The sequence below is a fragment of the Taudactylus pleione genome, unplaced genomic scaffold, assembly GCF_031769625.1.
Source record: "Taudactylus pleione unplaced genomic scaffold, aTauple2 ptg000440l, whole genome shotgun sequence".
Lineage (NCBI taxonomy): Eukaryota > Metazoa > Chordata > Amphibia > Anura > Myobatrachidae > Taudactylus > Taudactylus pleione.
This window is the reverse complement of record NW_028284842.1, coordinates 1,384,791-1,403,530: the sequence shown is the minus strand read 5'-3', so window position 1 is coordinate 1,403,530 and position 18,740 is coordinate 1,384,791.

The window sequence follows — 18,740 nt, the reverse complement described above, 5'->3', positions numbered from 1 at the left end:
CTCACTCTCAGGACACATGTAATACAGACAGTCCTGGTGTCCCCTCACTCTCAGGGCACATGTAATACAGACAGTCCTAGTGTCCGCACACTCTCAGGACACATATAATACACACAGTACAGGTGTCCCCTCACTCTCAGGACACATGTAATAGAGACAGTCCCGGTGTCCCTTCACTATCAGGACACAAGTAATACAGACAGTCCTGGTGTCCCCTCACTCTCAGGACACATGTAATACAGACAGTCCTGCTGTCCCCTCACTCTCAGGACACATGTAATACAGACAGTCCTGGTGCCTCCTCACCCTCAGGACACATGTAATTCAGACAGTCCTGGTGTCCCCTCACTCTCAGGATACATGTAATACAGACAGTCCTGGTGTCACCTCTCTCTCAGGACACATGTAATACAGACAGTCCTGGTGTCCGCACACTCTCAGAACACACATAATACACACAGTCCTTGTGTCCCTTCATTCTCAGGACACATGTAATACAGACAGTCCCCTATGTCCTCTCACTCTCAGGACAAATGTAATACAGACAGTCCCAGTGTCCCCTCACTCTCAGGGCAGATGTAATACAGACAGTCCCGGTGTCCCCTCACTCTCAGGACACATGTAATACAGAAAATCCCGGTGTCCCCTCACTCACAGGGCACATGTAATACAGACAGTCCCGGTGTCCCTTCACTATCAGGACACATGTAATACAAACAGTCCTGGTGTCACCTCACTCTCAGGACACACGTAATACAGACAGTACCAGTGTCCCCTCACTCTCAGGACACAAGTAATACAGACAGTCCAGGTGTCCCCTCACTCTCAGGACACATGTAATACAGACAGTCCTGGTGTCCCCTCACTCTCAGGGCACATGTAATACAGACAGTCCTGGTGTCCGCACACTCTCAGGACACATATAATACACACAGTACAGGTGTCCCCTCACTCTCAGGACACATGTAATAGAGACAGTCCCGGTGTCCCTTCACTATCAGGACACAAGTAATACAGACAGTCCTGGTGTCCCCTCACTCTCAGGACACATGTAATACAGACAGTCCTGCTGTCCCCTCACTCTCAGGACACATGTAATACAGACAGTCCTGGTGCCTCCTCACCCTCAGGACACATGTAATTCAGACAGTCCTGGTGTCCCCTCACTCTCAGGATACATGTAATACAGACAGTCCTGGTGTCACCTCTCTCTCAGGACACATGTAATACAGACAGTCCTGGTGTCTGCACACTCTCAGAACACACATAATACACACAGTCCTTGTGTCCCCTCATTCTCAGGACACATGTAATACAGACAGTCCCCTATGTCCTCTCACTCTCAGGACAAATGTAATACAGACAGTCCCAGTGTCCCCTCACTCTCAGGGCAGATGTAATACAGACAGTCCCGGTGTCCCCTCACTCTCAGGACACATGTAATACAGAAAATCCCGGTGTCCTCTCACTCACAGGGCACATGTAATACAGACAGTCCCGGTGTCACCTCTCTCTCAGGACACATGTAATACAGACAGTCCTGGTGTCCGCACACTCTCAGAACACACAAAATACACACAGTCCTTGTGTCCCCTCATTCTCAGGACACATGTAATACAGACAGTCCCCTATGTCCTCTCACTCTCAGGACAAATGTAATACAGACAGTCCCGGTGTCCCCTCACTCTCAGGACACATGTAATACAGAAAATCCCGGTGTCCCCTCACTCACAGGGCACATGTAATACAGACAGTCCTGGTGTCCGCACACTCTCAGAACACACATAATACACACAGTCCTGGTGTCCCCTCACTCTCAGGACACATGTAATACAGACAGTCCTGGTGTCACCTCTCTATCAGGACACATTTAATACAGACAGTCCTAGTGCCCCCTCACCCTCAGGACACATGTAATACAGACAGTACCGGTGTCCCTTCACCCTCAGGACACATGTAATACAGACAATCCTGGTGTCCCATCACTCTAACTATACTTGTAATACAGACAATCCCGGTGTCCCCTCACTCTCAGGATACAAGTAATACAGACAGTCCCGGTGTCCCTTCACTCTCAGGACACACGTAATACAAACAGTCCTGGTGTCACCTCACTCTCAGGACACACGTAATACAGACAGTCCTGGTGTCCCCTAACTCTCAGGACACATGTAATACAGACAGTCCTGGTGTCACCTCACAATCAGGACACATTTAATACAGACAGTCCTGGTGCCCCCTCACCCTCAGGACACATGTAATACAGACAGTCCTGGTGTCCCCTCACTCTCAGGATACATGTAATACAGACAATCCCGGTGTCCCCTCACTCTCCGGGCACATGTAATACAGACAGTCCCGGTGTCCCTTCACTATCAGGACACATGTAATACAAACAGTCCTGGTGTCACCTCACTCTCAGGACACACGTAATACAGACAGTACCAGTGTCCCCTCACTCTCAGGACACAAGTAATACAGACAGTCCCGGTGTCCCCTCACTCTCAGGACACATGTAATACAGACAGTCCTGGTGTCCCCTCACTCTCAGGGCACATGTAATACAGACAGTCCTAGTGTCCGCACACTCTCAGGACACATATAATACACACAGTACAGGTGTCCCCTCACTCTCAGGACACATGTAATAGAGACAGTCCCGGTGTCCCTTCACTATCAGGACACAAGTAATACAGACAGTCCTGGTGTCCCCTCACTCTCAGGACACATGTAATACAGACAGTCCTGCTGTCCCCTCACTCTCAGGACACATGTAATACAGACAGTCCTGGTGCCTCCTCACCCTCAGGACACATGTAATTCAGACAGTCCTGGTGTCCCCTCACTCTCAGGATACATGTAATACAGACAGTCCTGGTGTCACCTCTCTCTCAGGACACATGTAATACAGACAGTCCTGGTGTCCGCACACTCTCAGAACACACATAATACACACAGTCCTTGTGTCCCTTCATTCTCAGGACACATGTAATACAGACAGTCCCCTATGTCCTCTCACTCTCAGGACAAATGTAATACAGACAGTCCCAGTGTCCCCTCACTCTCAGGGCAGATGTAATACAGACAGTCCCGGTGTCCCCTCACTCTCAGGACACATGTAATACAGAAAATCCCGGTGTCCCCTCACTCACAGGGCACATGTAATACAGACAGTCCCGGTGTCCCTTCACCCTCAGGACACTTGTAATACAGACAATCCTGGTGTCCCATCACTCTAAGTATACTTGTAATACAGACAATCCCGGTGTCCCCTCACTCTCAGGATACAAGTAATACAGACAGTCCCGGTGTCCCTTCACTCTCAGGACACACGTAATACAAACAGTCCTGGTGTCACCTCACTCTCAGGACACACGTAATACAGACAGTCCTGGTGTCCCCTAACTCTCAGGACACATGTAATACAGACAGTCCTGGTGTCACCTCACTATCAGGACACATTTAATACAGACAGTCCTGGTGCCCCCTCACCCTCAGGACACATGTAATAGAGACAGTCCTGGTGCCCACTCACCCTCAGGACACATGTAATAGAGACAGTCCTGGTGTCCCCTCACTCTCAGGACACAAGTAATACAGACAGTCCCGGTGTCCCCTCACTCTCAGGACACATGTAATACAGACAGTCCTGGTGTCCCCTCACTCTCAGGGCACATGTAATACAGACAATCCTGGTGTCCGCACACTCTCAGGACACATATAATACACACAGTACAGGTGTCCCCTCACTCTCAGGACACATGTAATAGAGACAGTCCTGGTGTCCCTTCACTATCAGGACACAAGTAATACAGACAGTCCTGGTGTCACCTCACTCTCAGGACACACGTAATATAGACAGTCCTGGTGTCCCCTCACTCTCAGGACACATGTAATACAGATAGTCCTGGTGTCACCTCTCTATCAGGACACATTTAATACAGACAGTCCTGGTGCCCCCTCACCCTCAGGACACATGAAATACAGACAGTCCTGGTGTCCCCTCACTCTCAGGACACATGTAATACAGACAGTCCTGGTGTCCCCTCACTCTCAGGACACATTTAATACAGACAGTCCTGGTGCCCCCTCACCCTCACGACACATGTAATACAGACAGTCCTGGTGTCCCCTCACTCTCAGGATACATGTAATACAGACAGTCCTGGTGTCACCTCACTCTCAGGACACATGTAATACAGACAGTCCTGGTGTCCGCACACTCTCAGAACACATATAATACACACAGTCCTTGTGTCCCCTCATTCTCAGGACACATGTAATACAGACAGTCCCGGTGTCCCATCACTCTAAGTATACATGTAATACAGACAATCCCGGTGTCCCCTCACTCTCCGGGCACATGTAATACAGACAGTCCCGGTGTCCCTTCACTATCAGGACACATGTAATACAAACAGTCCTGGTGTCACCTCACTCTCAGGACACACGTAATACAGACAGTACCAGTGTCCCCTCACTCTCAGGACACATGTAATACAGACAGTCCTGGTGTCCTCTCACTCTCAGTACACATGTAATACAGACAGTCCTGGTGTCCCCTCACTCTCAGGATACATGTAATACAGACAGTCCTGGTGTCACCTCACTCTCAGGACACATGTAATACAGACAGTCCTGGTGTCCGCACACTCTCAGAACACATATAATACACACAGTCCTTGTGTCCCCTCATTCTCAGGACACATGTAATACAGACAGTCCCGGTGTCCCATCACTCTAAGTATACATGTAATACAGACAATCCCGGTGTCCCCTCACTCTCCGGGCACATGTAATACAGACAGTCCCGGTGTCCCTTCACTATCAGGACACATGTAATACAAACAGTCCTGGTGTCACCTCACTCTCAGGACACACGTAATACAGACAGTACCAGTGTCCCCTCACTCTCAGGACACATGTAATACAGACAGTCCTGGTGTCCTCTCACTCTCAGTACACATGTAATACAGACAGTCCTGGTGTCCCCTCACTCTCAGGATACATGTAATACAGACAGTCCTGGTGTTACCTCACTCTCAGGACACATGTAATACAGACAGTCCTGGTGTCCCCTCACTCTCAGGATACATGTAATACAGACAGTCCTGGTGTTACCTCACTCTCAGGACACATGTAATACAGACAGTCCTGGTGTCCCCTCACTCTCAGGACACATGTAATAGAGACAGTCCCGGTGTCCCCTCACTCTCAGGGCACATGTAATACAGACAGTCCTGGTGTCCGCACACTCTCAGGACACATATAATACACACAGTCCTGGTGTCTCCTCACTCTCAGGGTAGATGTAATACAGACAGTCCCGGTGTCTCCTCACTCTCAGGGCACATGTAATACAGACAGTCCCAGTGTCCCCTCACTCTCAGGACACATGTAATACAGACAGTCCTGCTGTCCCCTCACTCTCAGGACACATGTAATACAGACAGTCCAGGTGCCTCCTCACCCTCAGGACACATGTAATTCAGACAGTCCTGGTGTCCCCTCACTCTCAGGATACATGTAATACAGACAGTCCTGGTGTCACCTCTCTCTCAGGGCACATGTAATACAGACAGTCTCGGTGTCCCCTCACTCTCAGAACACACATAATACACACAGTCCTTGTGTCCCCTCATTCTCAGGACACATGTAATACAGACAGTCCCCTATGTCCTCTCACTGTCAGGACAAATGTAATACAGACAGTCCCTGTGTCCCCTCACTCTCAGGGCAGATGTAATACAGACAGTCCCGGTGTCCCCTCACTCTCAGGACACATGTAATACAGAAAATCCCGGTGTCCCCTCACTCACAGGGCACATGTAATACAGACAGTCCCGGTGTCCCTTCACCCTCAGGACACTTGTAATACAGACAATCCTGGTGTCCCATCACTCTAAGTATACTTGTAATACAGACAATCCCGGTGTCCCCTCACTCTCAGGATACAAATAATACAGACAGTCCCGGTGTCCCTTCACTCTCAGGACACACGTAATACAAACAGTCCTGGTGTCACCTCACTCTCAGGACACACGTAATACAGACAGTCCTGGTGTCCCCTAACTCTCAGGACACATGTAATACAGACAGTCCTGGTGTCACCTCACTATCAGGACACATTTAATACAGACAGTCCTGGTGCCCCCTCACCCTCAGGACACATGTAATAGAGACAGTCCTGGTGCCCACTCACCCTCAGGACACATGTAATAGAGACAGTCCTGGTGTCCCCTCACTCTCAGGACACAAGTAATACAGACAGTCCCGGTGTCCCCTCACTCTCAGGACACATGTAATACAGACAGTCCTGGTGTCCCCTCACTCTCATGGCACATGTAATACAGACAATCCTGGTGTCCGCACACTCTCAGGACACATATAATACACACAGTACAGGTGTCCCCTCACTCTCAGGACACATGTAATAGAGACAGTCCTGGTGTCCCTTCACTATCAGGACACAAGTAATACAGACAGTCGTGGTGTCACCTCACTCTCAGGACACACGTAATATAGACAGTGCTGGTGTCCCCTCACTCTCAGGACACATGTAATACAGATAGTCCTGGTGTCACCTCTCTATCAGGACACATTTAATACAGACAGTCCTGGTGCCCCCTCACCCTCAGGACACATGAAATACAGAAAGTCCTGGTGTCCCCTCACTCTCAGGACACATGTAATACAGACAGTCCTGGTGTCCCCTCACTCTCAGGACACATTTAATACAGACAGTCCTGGTGCCCCCTCACCCTCACGACACATGTAATACAGACAGTCCTGGTGTCCCCTCACTCTCAGGATACATGTAATACAGACAGTCCTGGTGTCACCTCACTCTCAGGACACATGTAATACAGACAGTCCTGGTGTCCGCACACTCTCAGAACACATATAATACACACAGTCCTTGTGTCCCCTCATTCTCAGGACACATGTAATACAGACAGTCCCGGTGTCCCATCACTCTAAGTATACATGTAATACAGACAATCCCGGTGTCCCCTCACTCTCCGGGCACATGTAATACAGACAGTCCCGGTGTCCCTTCACTATCAGGACACATGTAATACAAACAGTCCTGGTGTCACCTCACTCTCAGGACACACGTAATACAGACAGTACCAGTGTCCCCTCACTCTCAGGACACATGTAATACAGACAGTCCTGGTGTCCTCTCACTCTCAGTACACATGTAATACAGACTGTCCTGGTGTCACCTCACTATCAGGACACATGTAATACAGACAGTCCTGGTGTCCCCTCACTCTCAGGATACATGTAATACAGACAGTCCTGGTGTCACCTCACTCTCAGGACACATGTAATACAGACAGTCCTGGTGTCCCCTCACTCTCAGGACACATGTAATAGAGACAGTCCCGGTGTCCCCTCACTCTCAGGGCACATGTAATACAGACAGTCCTGGTGTCCGCACACTCTCAGGACACATATAATACACACAGTCCTGGTGTCTCCTCACTCTCAGGGTAGATGTAATACAGACAGTGCCGGTGTCTCCTCACTCTCAGGGCACATGTAATACAGACAGTCCCAGTGTCCCCTCACTCTCAGGACACATGTAATACAGACAGTCCTGCTGTCCCCTCACTCTCAGGACACATGTAATACAGACAGTCCTGGTGCCTCCTCACCCTCAGGACACATGTAATTCAGACAGTCCTGGTGTCCCCTCACTCTCAGGATACATGTAATACAGACAGTCCTGGTGTCACCTCTCTCTCAGGGCACATGTAATACAGACAGTCTCGGTGTCCCCTCACTCTCAGAACACACATAATACACACAGTCCTTGTGTCCCCTCATTCTCAGGACACATGTAATACAGACAGTCCCCTATGTCCTCTCACTGTCAGGACAAATGTAATACAGACAGTCCCAGTGTCCCCTCACTCTCAGGGCAGATGTAATACAGACAGTCCCGGTGTCCCCTCACTCTCAGGACACATGTAATACAGAAAATCCCAGTGTCCCCTCACTCACAGGGCACATGTAATGCAGACAGTCCCGGTGTCCCTTCACCCTCAGGACACATGTAATACAGACAATCCTGGTGTCCCATCACTCTAAGTATACTTGTAATACAGACAATCCCGGTGTCCCCTCACTCTCAGGATACAAGTAATACAGACAGTCCCGGTGTCCCTTCACTCTCAGGACATACGTAATACAAACAGTCCTGGTGTCACCTCACTCTCAGGACACACGTAATACAGACAGTCCTGGTGTCCCCTAACTCTCAGGACACATGTAATACAGACAGTCCTGGTGTCACCTCACTACCAGGACACATTTAATACAGACAGTCCTGGTGTCCCCCTCACCCTCAGGACACATGTAATAGAGACAGTCCTGGTGCCCACTCACCCTCAAGACACATGTAATAGAGACAGTCCTGGTGTCCCCTCACTCTCAGGACACAAGTAATACAGACAGTCCCGGTGTCCCCTCACTCTCAGGACACATGTAATACAGACAGTCCTGGTGTCCCCTCACTCTCAAGGCACATGTAATACAGACAGTCCTGGTGTCCGCACACTCTCAGGACACATATAATACACACAGTACAGGTGTCCCCTCACTCTCAGGACACATGTAATAGAGACAGTCCTGGTGTCCCTCCACTATCAGGACACAAGTAATACAGACAGTCCTGGTGTCACCTCACTCTCAGGACACATGTAATACCGACAGTCCTGGTGTCCCCTCACTCTCAGGACACATGTAATACAGACAGTCCTGGTGTCACCTCTCTATCAGGACACATTTAATACAGACAGTCCTGGTGCCCCCTCACCCTCAGGACACATGAAATACAGACAGTCCTGGTGTCCCCTCACTCTCAGGACACATGTAATACAGACAGTCCTGGTGTCCCCTCACTCTCAGGACACATTTAATACAGACAGTCCTGGTGCCCCCTCACCCTCACGACACATGTAATACAGACAGTCCTGGTGTCCCCTCACTCTCAGGATACATGTAATACAGACAGTTCTGGTGTCACCTCACTCTCAGGACACATGTAATACAGACAGTCCTGGTGTCCGCACACTCTCAGAACACATATAATACACACAGTCCTTGTGTCCCCTCATTCTCAGGACACATGTAATACAGACAGTCCCGGTGTCCCATCACTCTAAGTATACATGTAATACAGACAATCCCGGTGTCCCCTCACTCTCCGGGCACATGTAATACAGACAGTCCCGGTGTCCCTTCACTATCAGGACACATGTAATACAAACAGTCCTGGTGTCACCTCACTCTCAGGACACACGTAATACAGACAGTACCAGTGTCCCCTCACTCTCAGGACACATGTAATACAGACAGTCCTGGTGTCCCCTCACTCTCAGGACACATGTAATACAGACAGTCCTGGTGTCCTCTCACTCTCAGTACACATGTAATACAGACTGTCCTGGTGTCACCTCACTATCAGGACACATGTAATACAGACAGTCCTGTTTTCCCCTCACTCTCAGGATACATGTAATACAGACAGTCCTGGTGTCACCTCACTCTCAGGACACATGTAATACAGACAGTCCTGGTGTCCCCTCACTCTCAGGACACATGTAATAGAGACAGTCCCGGTGTCCCCTCACTCTCAGGGCACATGTAATACAGACAGTCCCAGTGTCCCCTCACTCTCAGGGCACATTTATTACAGACAGTCCTGCTGTCCGCACACTCTCAGGACACATATAATACACACAGTCCTGTTGTCACCTCACTCTCAGGACACATGTAATACAGACATTCCCAGTGTATTCTCACTCTCAGGATACATGTAATACAGACTGTCCCGGTGACTCCTCACACTCAGGGCACATGTAATACAGACAGTCTCGGTGTCCCCTCACTCTCAGGGCACATGTAATACAGACAGTCCTGGTGTCCGCACACTCTCAGGACACATATAATACACACAGTCCCGGTGTCCCCTCACTCTCAGGACACATGTAATACAGACAGACCTGGTGTCCCTTCACTATCTGTACACACGTAATACAGACAGTCCTGGTGTCACCTCACTCTCAGGACACATGTAATACAGACAGTCCTTGTGTCCCCTCACTCTCGGGACACATGTAATACAGACAGTCCCCGTATCCCCTCACTCTCAGGACACATAATACAGATAGTCCTGGTGTCACCTCACTCTCAGGACACATGTAATACAGACAGTCCTGGTGCCCCCTCACCCTCAGGACACATGTAATAGAGACAGTCCTGGTGTCCCCTCACTCTCAGGGCACATGTAATACAGACAGTCCTGGTGTCCCCCTTCTCTCAGGGCACATGTAATACAGACAGTCCCGGTGTCCGCACACTCTCAGGACACATATAATACACACAGTACAGGTGTCCCCTCACTCTCAGGACACATGTAATAGAGACAGTCCCGGTGTCCCTTCACTATCAGGACACAAGTAATACAGACAGTCCTGGTGTCACCTCACTCTCAGGACACATTTAATACAGACAGTCCTGGTGCCCCCTCACCCTCAGGACACATGTAATACAGACAGTCCTGGTGTCCCCTCACTCTCAGGACACATGTAATACAGACAGTCCTGGTGTCACCTCACTATCAGGACACATTTAATACAGACAGTCCTGGTGCCCCCTCACCCTCAGGACACATGTAATACAGACAGTCCTGGTGTACCCTCACTCTAAGGACACATGTAATACAGACAGTCCTGGTGTCCCCTCTCTCTCAGGACACATGTAATACCGACAGTCCTGGTGTCCCCTCACTCTCAGGGCACATGTAATACAGACAGTCCTGGTGCCCCCTCACTCTCAGGACACATGTAATAGAGACAGTCCCGGTGTCCCCTCACTATCAGGACACAAGTAATACAGACAGTCCTGGTGTCACCTCACTCTCAGGACACACGTAATACAGACAGTCCTGGTGTCCCCTCGCTCTCAGGACACATGTAATACAGATAGTCCTGGTGTCACCTCTCTATCAGGACACATTTAATACAGACAGTCCTGGTGCCCCCTCACCCTCAGGACACATGTAATACAGACAGTCCTGGTGTCCCCTCACTCTCAGGACACATGTAATACAGACAGTCTCGGGTTCCCTTCACTATCAGGACACACATAATACAGACAGTCCTGGTGTCACCTCACTCTCATGACACATGTAATACAGAGAGTCCCAGGGTCCCTTCACTCTGAGGACACATGTAATACAGACAGTCCTGGTGTCACCTCACTATCAGGGCACATGTAATACAGACTGTCCTGGTGCCCCTTCACTATCAGAACACCCCCCTTTAGCAGGCCCCCCCAGTAGTTTGCCCCCCATTAGCAGCCCCCTCAGTAGTATGGCCCCCCAGTAGTATGGCCCCCCCAGTAGTATGCCCCCCCAGTAGTATGCCCCCCTCAGTAGTAGGCTGCCCCAGTAGTAGCCCCCCCAGTAGTAGTAAGCCCCCCCAGTAGTATGCCCCCCCAGTAGTAGTAAGTCCCCCCCAGTAGTATGGCCCCCCCAGTAGCAGGCCCCTCCGTAGTATGGCCCCCCCAGTAGCAGACCCCCCCTGTAGCAAACCCCCCCAGTAGTATAGCCCCCCCCAGTAGCAGGCCCCTCAATAGTATGGACCCCCAGTAGCAGACCCCCCCAGTAGTATAGCCCCCCCAGTAGCAGACCCCCCCAGTAGTATAGCCCCCCCCCAGTAGCAGGCCCCCCCAGTAGCAGCCCCCCCCAGTAGCACCCCCGGACCTTTGACAAGTAAAAAAATAAAAAAAATAAAACTTACCTGATTCCCCGCTCCCTAACCGTCCGCTCTGCTGTCACACGCTGCGGAGGGAGCCGGAAGACGGAGCTCATGTGTGAACTCCAGCCGGCTCCCTCCGTACAGCAGCCAATGAGAGTCTGTGTGACTCTCATTGGCTGCTGTGACAAACACACAGCTGCCTCTGGCGGCTGTGTGTTTGTGTCTGTGTAGGGCAGAGCGCTATCACTGCGCTCTGCCCTACACGCGAGGAGACCTGATGTCGGATTCTCTAGTGAGAATCCGACATCAGGCGGCCGCCGTTTGGCCCCGAACCGGGATCCGAGTCAGGCGGTGAACACCCGAACATGGTTCGGGTGGACTCGGATCCCCAATGTTCAGAGCGGTTCGGATTCCACAGAATCCGAACCGCTCATCTCTAGTCCTTATACACCTAGGGATAAATTTGCTAAGAATCGAGTCTGGGTTAGTTTGCTTTTTTTTCAACTTGATTAGCTTCTACAAAACTCAGGTTATTTGAAGCTCCTAAGACTTTCAAATGTACCAACAAGAGAGTTTAGCTGAGAGTGAGTTGGCCGATGGTGAAGCAGAATGAGATTTCTCCCCGGAGCTTACAGTGTCTTCTCTCTGCAAATGTCTCCCGAGCCAGCAGCCTGCACATACCGTATCAGTGAGATATATCAGTGAGATATGTGTAAGCTGCTTGTGTTGTAGCCCGTAAAAAACAGGTTAAAAGTAAAAAAAAATTACATAGGTCCCCCCTAAAGCTTAACCAGCCCCAGACTTGCCAGCCAGTCCTGGTTCTTAAATTTATGGGGAACAAAACGACTAGGGTTCCACCGTAATTTAAGAACCAGCACCAGGCAGCAGGGACAGACCTGGTTTTAAATATAGGGAGATTAAATTTACGTGAGGTACCCTCTATATTTAAAACCAGCTCTGGACCCTTTCTAGCGGGGGGGCTGATGCCACAGCCAGGGAAGCCCTTTCACCGGGCCCCCCAGCCACAGCATCAGTCCTGACCGCTAGTCAGCCCAGGCCAGGGATCCCTGGGGAGTTGAGTACCCCTCCAATCAAGGGGTACCCCACTCCAGGGCAACACTGGCTAGGCAGCCCGGGGCTATCCCCGCCACCTCTGGGCGGTGGCTGGCGGGTTGATAGTTTAGGTGTAGTGTGTAAAATATAGGGCCCACTGGTACAAAATACAGCAAAATAACAAATTGGGGTGGGTGGGTGCGGAATCCTGAGGCAAAGATGAAGTACTTGCCTTTGACATGCCCCTATATGTCTTCTGAAGACCCACCCTACCTTATCTCTGATAGGTTATCCCATATTTCCACTAACCTGTCAATCAAACCACTGTAATGTAAAAACCAGCCATAAACTACTGTCGGCTCCAACCCTGTACACTTATGTACTATACAGCCTTCAGCTACCTTACTGCGGAGAACATCGTGGGACAAAAGGTGAGTATTGGATCTTTTTTTACAGGTACTTCCATTGGATACTTTATATTGAGAAGGGGATGTGAACATCTGGAAGAAGGTGAGTATGTGTGTATGTATGTATGTGTGTATGTATGTATGTGTGTATGTATGTATGTATGTGTGTGTGTATGTATGTGTGTATATGTATGTATGTGTGTGTATGTGTGTATGTATGTGTCTATGTATGTGTGTATGTGTGTCTATGTATGTGTGTATGTGTGTGTATGTGTGTGTATGTATGTGTGTGTATGTATGTATGTATGTATGTATGTATGTGTGTATGTATATATGTATGTATGTGTGTATGTATGTATATGTATGTGTGTATGTGTGTATGTATGTGTGTATGTATGTGTGTATGTATGTGTGTATGTGTGTATGTATATATCTATGTATGTGTGTATGACTATGTATGTGTGTATGTATGTGTGTGTATGTGTGTATGTGTGTGTGTGTTTGTGTGTATGTATGTGTGTATGTATGGATGTAATACATTTTTATTTTCACAGTGTGTGTTGTGTTTTTACACATTTATTTACAGGTGAACTACACATAAGAGTGGGCCCTTAATGCCCCGCATGCTGGGGAGGCTTGCTGGGACCTGTAGTTCCACTGTAAAGACAATGTGAATTATACTATTTTTTACACACTACACTTACACTATCAACCCACCGCCCAGGGGGATTTATTGGGGGTTCCCCAACTCCCCTGGGCTGACTAGTGGTCAGGACTGATGCTGCGGCTGGGGGGCCTGGTGAAAGAGCTCCCCTGGCTGTGGCATCAGCACCCCGCTATAAAGTGTCTTCAGCTTGTTTAAAATATAGAGGGTACCTCATGCAAAAATGTTTCACTCTATATTTAAAACCAGGTCTGGCGCTGTTGCCTGGTGCTGGTTCTTAAATTGTGGTGGAATTCTACTCGTTTTGTTCCCCATAATTTTAAGAACCAGGATAGGCTGGCAAGTCCGGGGCTGGTTAAGCTTTAGGAGGGGAGACATATGTCATTTTTTTTAAAACATTTAACCTTTTTTTCACAAATTACAGGCAGATACATACATGGGTCACAGCGATCTGTGTATGTTTCTGCCAAACTCTCAGATCACAGACAGATGTATTTATTTCACGAGTTTTTACAGGAGAGTTTTCCCATTTCATGAGAGTTTAGAAACTCTCCGCTTGGTAAATTCCCGAATCCTATCTTCACTAGTGAAAATGTTCTCTAGTTTTGCCGATGGTGAGTTGAAGAGAGTTTGCTAACCAGTATTTTCCCATAGTAAAGGAGATCTCTCTCCCGAGTTTGACATCAGTAAATTAGCGAATAAAAAAAAATGCCCAAACTCTCCAGAGATAGCAAAGTCTCCCAAACTCGATTCTTAGTAAATTTACCCCCTATTCCTTAAAACCCCATGCGATGCAAGACGCCTGGTGCCAGGTTCTATGCAATTCTTTTTGAGTTTTGCTTTTTCACCTGAAAATGTGTCTTAGTTGCACCATGAGACAGCACTGATTCATTTGAGGCAACGCTCGTATATCTGCGTGCAACTGGGTCTGTATACCAAGCAAAATGGAAATAGGCATGGTAACAAGCAGCGACATTTTGTATACAGAGTCAGGGGCTTATCCATAATTACTAAAATATTGATGGCAGCTTTTTACAAAATAGATAGTTTTCCCTGCCTATACCTACCTTACTGCAGCTGTAATCAGTGCTCTACAATACCCCAGCTGTAATCAGCGCTCCACCTTACTGCAGCTGTGATCAGTGCTCTAACTTACGCCAGCTTTAATCAGTGCTCTATCTTACCACAGCTATAATCTGTGCTCTACCTTACCGCAGCTGTAATCAGCGCTCTACCTTACCCTAGCTGTAATCTGTGCTCTACTTTACCGCAGCTGTGATCAGCGGTCTATCTTACCGCAGCTGTAATCAGCGCTCTACCTTACCGCAGCTGTAATCAGTGCTCTACCTTACCACAGCTGTAATCATCGCTCTACCTTACCGCAGCTGTAATCAGCGCTCTACCTTACCCCAGCAGTAATCAGTTGTAATCAGTACTCTACCTTACCCCAGCTGTGATCAGCGCTCTACATTACCCCAGCTGTACTCAGTGCTCTACCTTACCCCAGCTGCAATCAGCGCTCTACCTTACCGCAGCTGCAATCAGCGCTCTACCTTACCGTAGCTGCAATCAGCGCTCTACCTTACCGCAGCTGTAATCAGCGCTCTACCTTACCGCAGCTGTGATCAGCGCTCTACCTTAACGCAGCTGTGATCAGCGCTCTAACTTACCCCAGCTGTACTAAGCGCTCTACCTTACCGCAGCTGTGATCAGCGCGCTACCTTACCGCAGATGTACTCAGCGCTCTACCTTACCCCAGCTGTACTCAGTCCTCTACCTTACCCCAGCTGTAATCAGCGCTCTACCTTAACGCAGCTGTGATTAGTGCCCTAACTTACGGCAGCTGTGATCAGTGCTCTACCTTACCGCAGCTGTGATCAGCGCTCTACCTTACCAGAGATGTACTCAGCGCTCTACCTTACCCCAGCTGTACACAGCGTTCTACCTTACCCCAGCTGTACTCAGCGCTCTACCTTACCGCAGCTGTTATCAGCGCTCTACCTTACCGCAGCTGAAATCAGCGCTCTACCTTACCGCAGCTGTGATCAGCGCTCTACCTTACCGCAGCTGTGATCAGTGCTCTACCTTACCGCAGCTGTGATCAGTGCTCTACCTTACCGCAGCTTTGATCAGTGCTCTACCTTACTCCAGCTTTCAATCAGTGTCCTACCTTACCCCAGCTGTAATCAGCGCTCTACCTTACCCCAGCTGTGATCAGTGCTCTACCTTACCCCAGTTGTGATCAGTGCTCTATCTTACCCCAGCTGTAATAAGCGCTCTACCTTACCCCAGCTGTAATCTGTGCTCTACCTTACCACAGCTATAATCTGTGCTCTACCTTACCGCTGCTGTAATCAGCTCTCTACCTTACTGCTGCTGTAATCAGCGCTCTACCTTACCCCAGCTGTAATCTGTGTATAATCAGTGCTCTACCTTACACTAGCTGTAATCAGCGCTCAACCTTACCCCAGCTGTAATCTGTGCTCTACATTACCGCTGCTGTAATCAGCGCTCTACCTTACCCCAGCTTTAATCAGTGCTCTACTTTACCGCAGCTGTAATCAGCGCTCTACCTTACCGCAGCTTTAATCAGCGCTCAACCTTACCGCAGCTGTAATCAGCGCTCTACCTTACCCCAGCAGTAATCAGCTGTAATCAGTGCTCTACCTTACCGCAGCTGTGATCAGTACTCTACCTTACCCCAGCTGTGATCAGTGCTCTACCTTACCAAAGCTGTACTCAGTGCTCTACCTTACCCCAGCTGCAATCAGCGCTCTACCTTAACCCAGCTGCAATCAGCGCTCTGCTTTACCGTAGCTGCAATCAGCGCTCTACCTTACCGCAGCTGTAATCAGCGCTCTACCTTACCGCAGCTGTGATCAGCGGTCTACCTTACCGCAGCTGTGATCAGCGCTCTACCTTAACGCAGCTGTGATCAGCGCTCTAACTTACCCCAGCTGTACTCAGCGCTCTACTTTACCGCAGCTGTACTCAGCGTTCTACCTTACCCCAGCTGTACTCAGCGCTCTACCATACCGCAGATGTACTCAGCGCTCTGCCTTACCCCAGCTGTAATCAGCTCTCTACCTTACCCCAGCTGTAATCAGCGCTCTACCTTACCACAGCTGTGATCAGCGCTCCAACTTACTGCAGTTGGAAACAGAGCTCAACCTTACCCCAGCTGTAATCAGCGCTCTACCTTACCCCCGCTGTAATCTGTGCTCTACTTTACCGCAGCTGTACTCAGCGCTCTACCTTACCGCAGCTGTGATCAGCGCTCTACCTTACCACAGCTGTGATCAGTGCTCTACCTTTCCGCAACTGTGATCAGCGCTCTACCTTACCGCAGATGTTCTCAGCGCTCTACCTTACCCCAGCTGTACTCAGCGCTCTACCTTACCCCAGCTGTAATCAGCGCTCTACCTTAACGCAGCTATAATCAGTGCTCTAACTTACTACAGCTGCAATCAGCCTCTACCTTACCGCAGCTGTAATCAGCGCTCTACCCTACCGCAGCTATAATCAGCGCTCCACCTTGCCTCAGCTGTGATCAGTGCTCTACCTTACCCCAGCAGTAATCAGTGCTCTTTCTTACCCCAGCTGTAATCAGCGCTCTACCTTACCCCAGCTGTAATCTGTGTATAATCAGTGCTCTACCTTACACTAGCTGTAATCAGCGCTCTACCTTACCCCAGCTGTAATCTGTGCTCTACTTTACCCCAGCTGTAATCTGTGCTCTACCTTACCACAGCTATAATCTGTGCTCTGCCTTACCGCAGCTGTAATCAGCGCTCTACCTTACTGCAGCTGTAATCAGCGCTCTACCTTAACGCAGCTGTGATCAGTGTTCTACATTACCGCAGCTGTGATCAGTGCTCTATGTTACCGCAGCTTTAATCAGCGCTCTACATTACCGCAGCTGTGATCAGTGCTCTATGTTACCGCAGCTTTAATCAGCGCTCCACCTTACTGCAGCTGTGATCAGTGCTCTAATTTACCACAGCTTTAATCAGTGCTCTATCTTACCCCAGCTGTAATCAGTGCTCAAACTTACCACAGCTGTAATCAGTGCTCTACCTTACCACAGCTATAATCTGTTCTCTACCTTACCGCAGCTGTAATCAGCACTCTACCTTACACTAGCTGTAATCTGCGCTCTACCTTACCCCAGCTGTAATCTGTGCTCTACCTTACCCCAGCTGTAATCTGTGCTCTACCTTACCACAGCTATAATCCGAGCTCTACCTTACCACAGCTGTAATCCGCGCTCTACCTTACCGCAGCTGTAATCAGCGCTCTACCTTACCCCAGCTGTGATCAGTGCTCTACAATACCCCAGCTATAATCTGTGCTCTACCTTACCACAGCTGTAATCAGTGCTCTACCTTACCCTAGTCGCGATCAGTGCTCTACCTTACCGCAGCTGCAATCAGTGCTCTACGTTACCGCAGCTGAGATCAGCGCTCTACCTTACCGCATCTGTGATCAGTGCTCTACCTTAGCCCAGCTGTGATCAGTGCTCTACCTTACCCCAGCTGTAATCAGTGCTCTTTCTTACCCCAGCTGTAATCAGCACTCTACCTTACCCCAGCTGTAATCAGTGCTCTACCTTACCACAGCTGTAATCAGTGCTCTACCTTAAACCAGTCGCGATCAGCGCTCTACGTTATTGCAGGTGCAATAATCGCTCTACCATACTGCAGCTGTGATCAGTGCTCTACCTTACCGCAGCTGTAATCAGTGCTCTGCCATACCGCAGCTGTAATCAGCGTTCTGCCTTACCCCAGCTGTAATCAGCACTCTGCCTTACCCCAGCTGTAATCAGCGCTCTACCTTACCGCA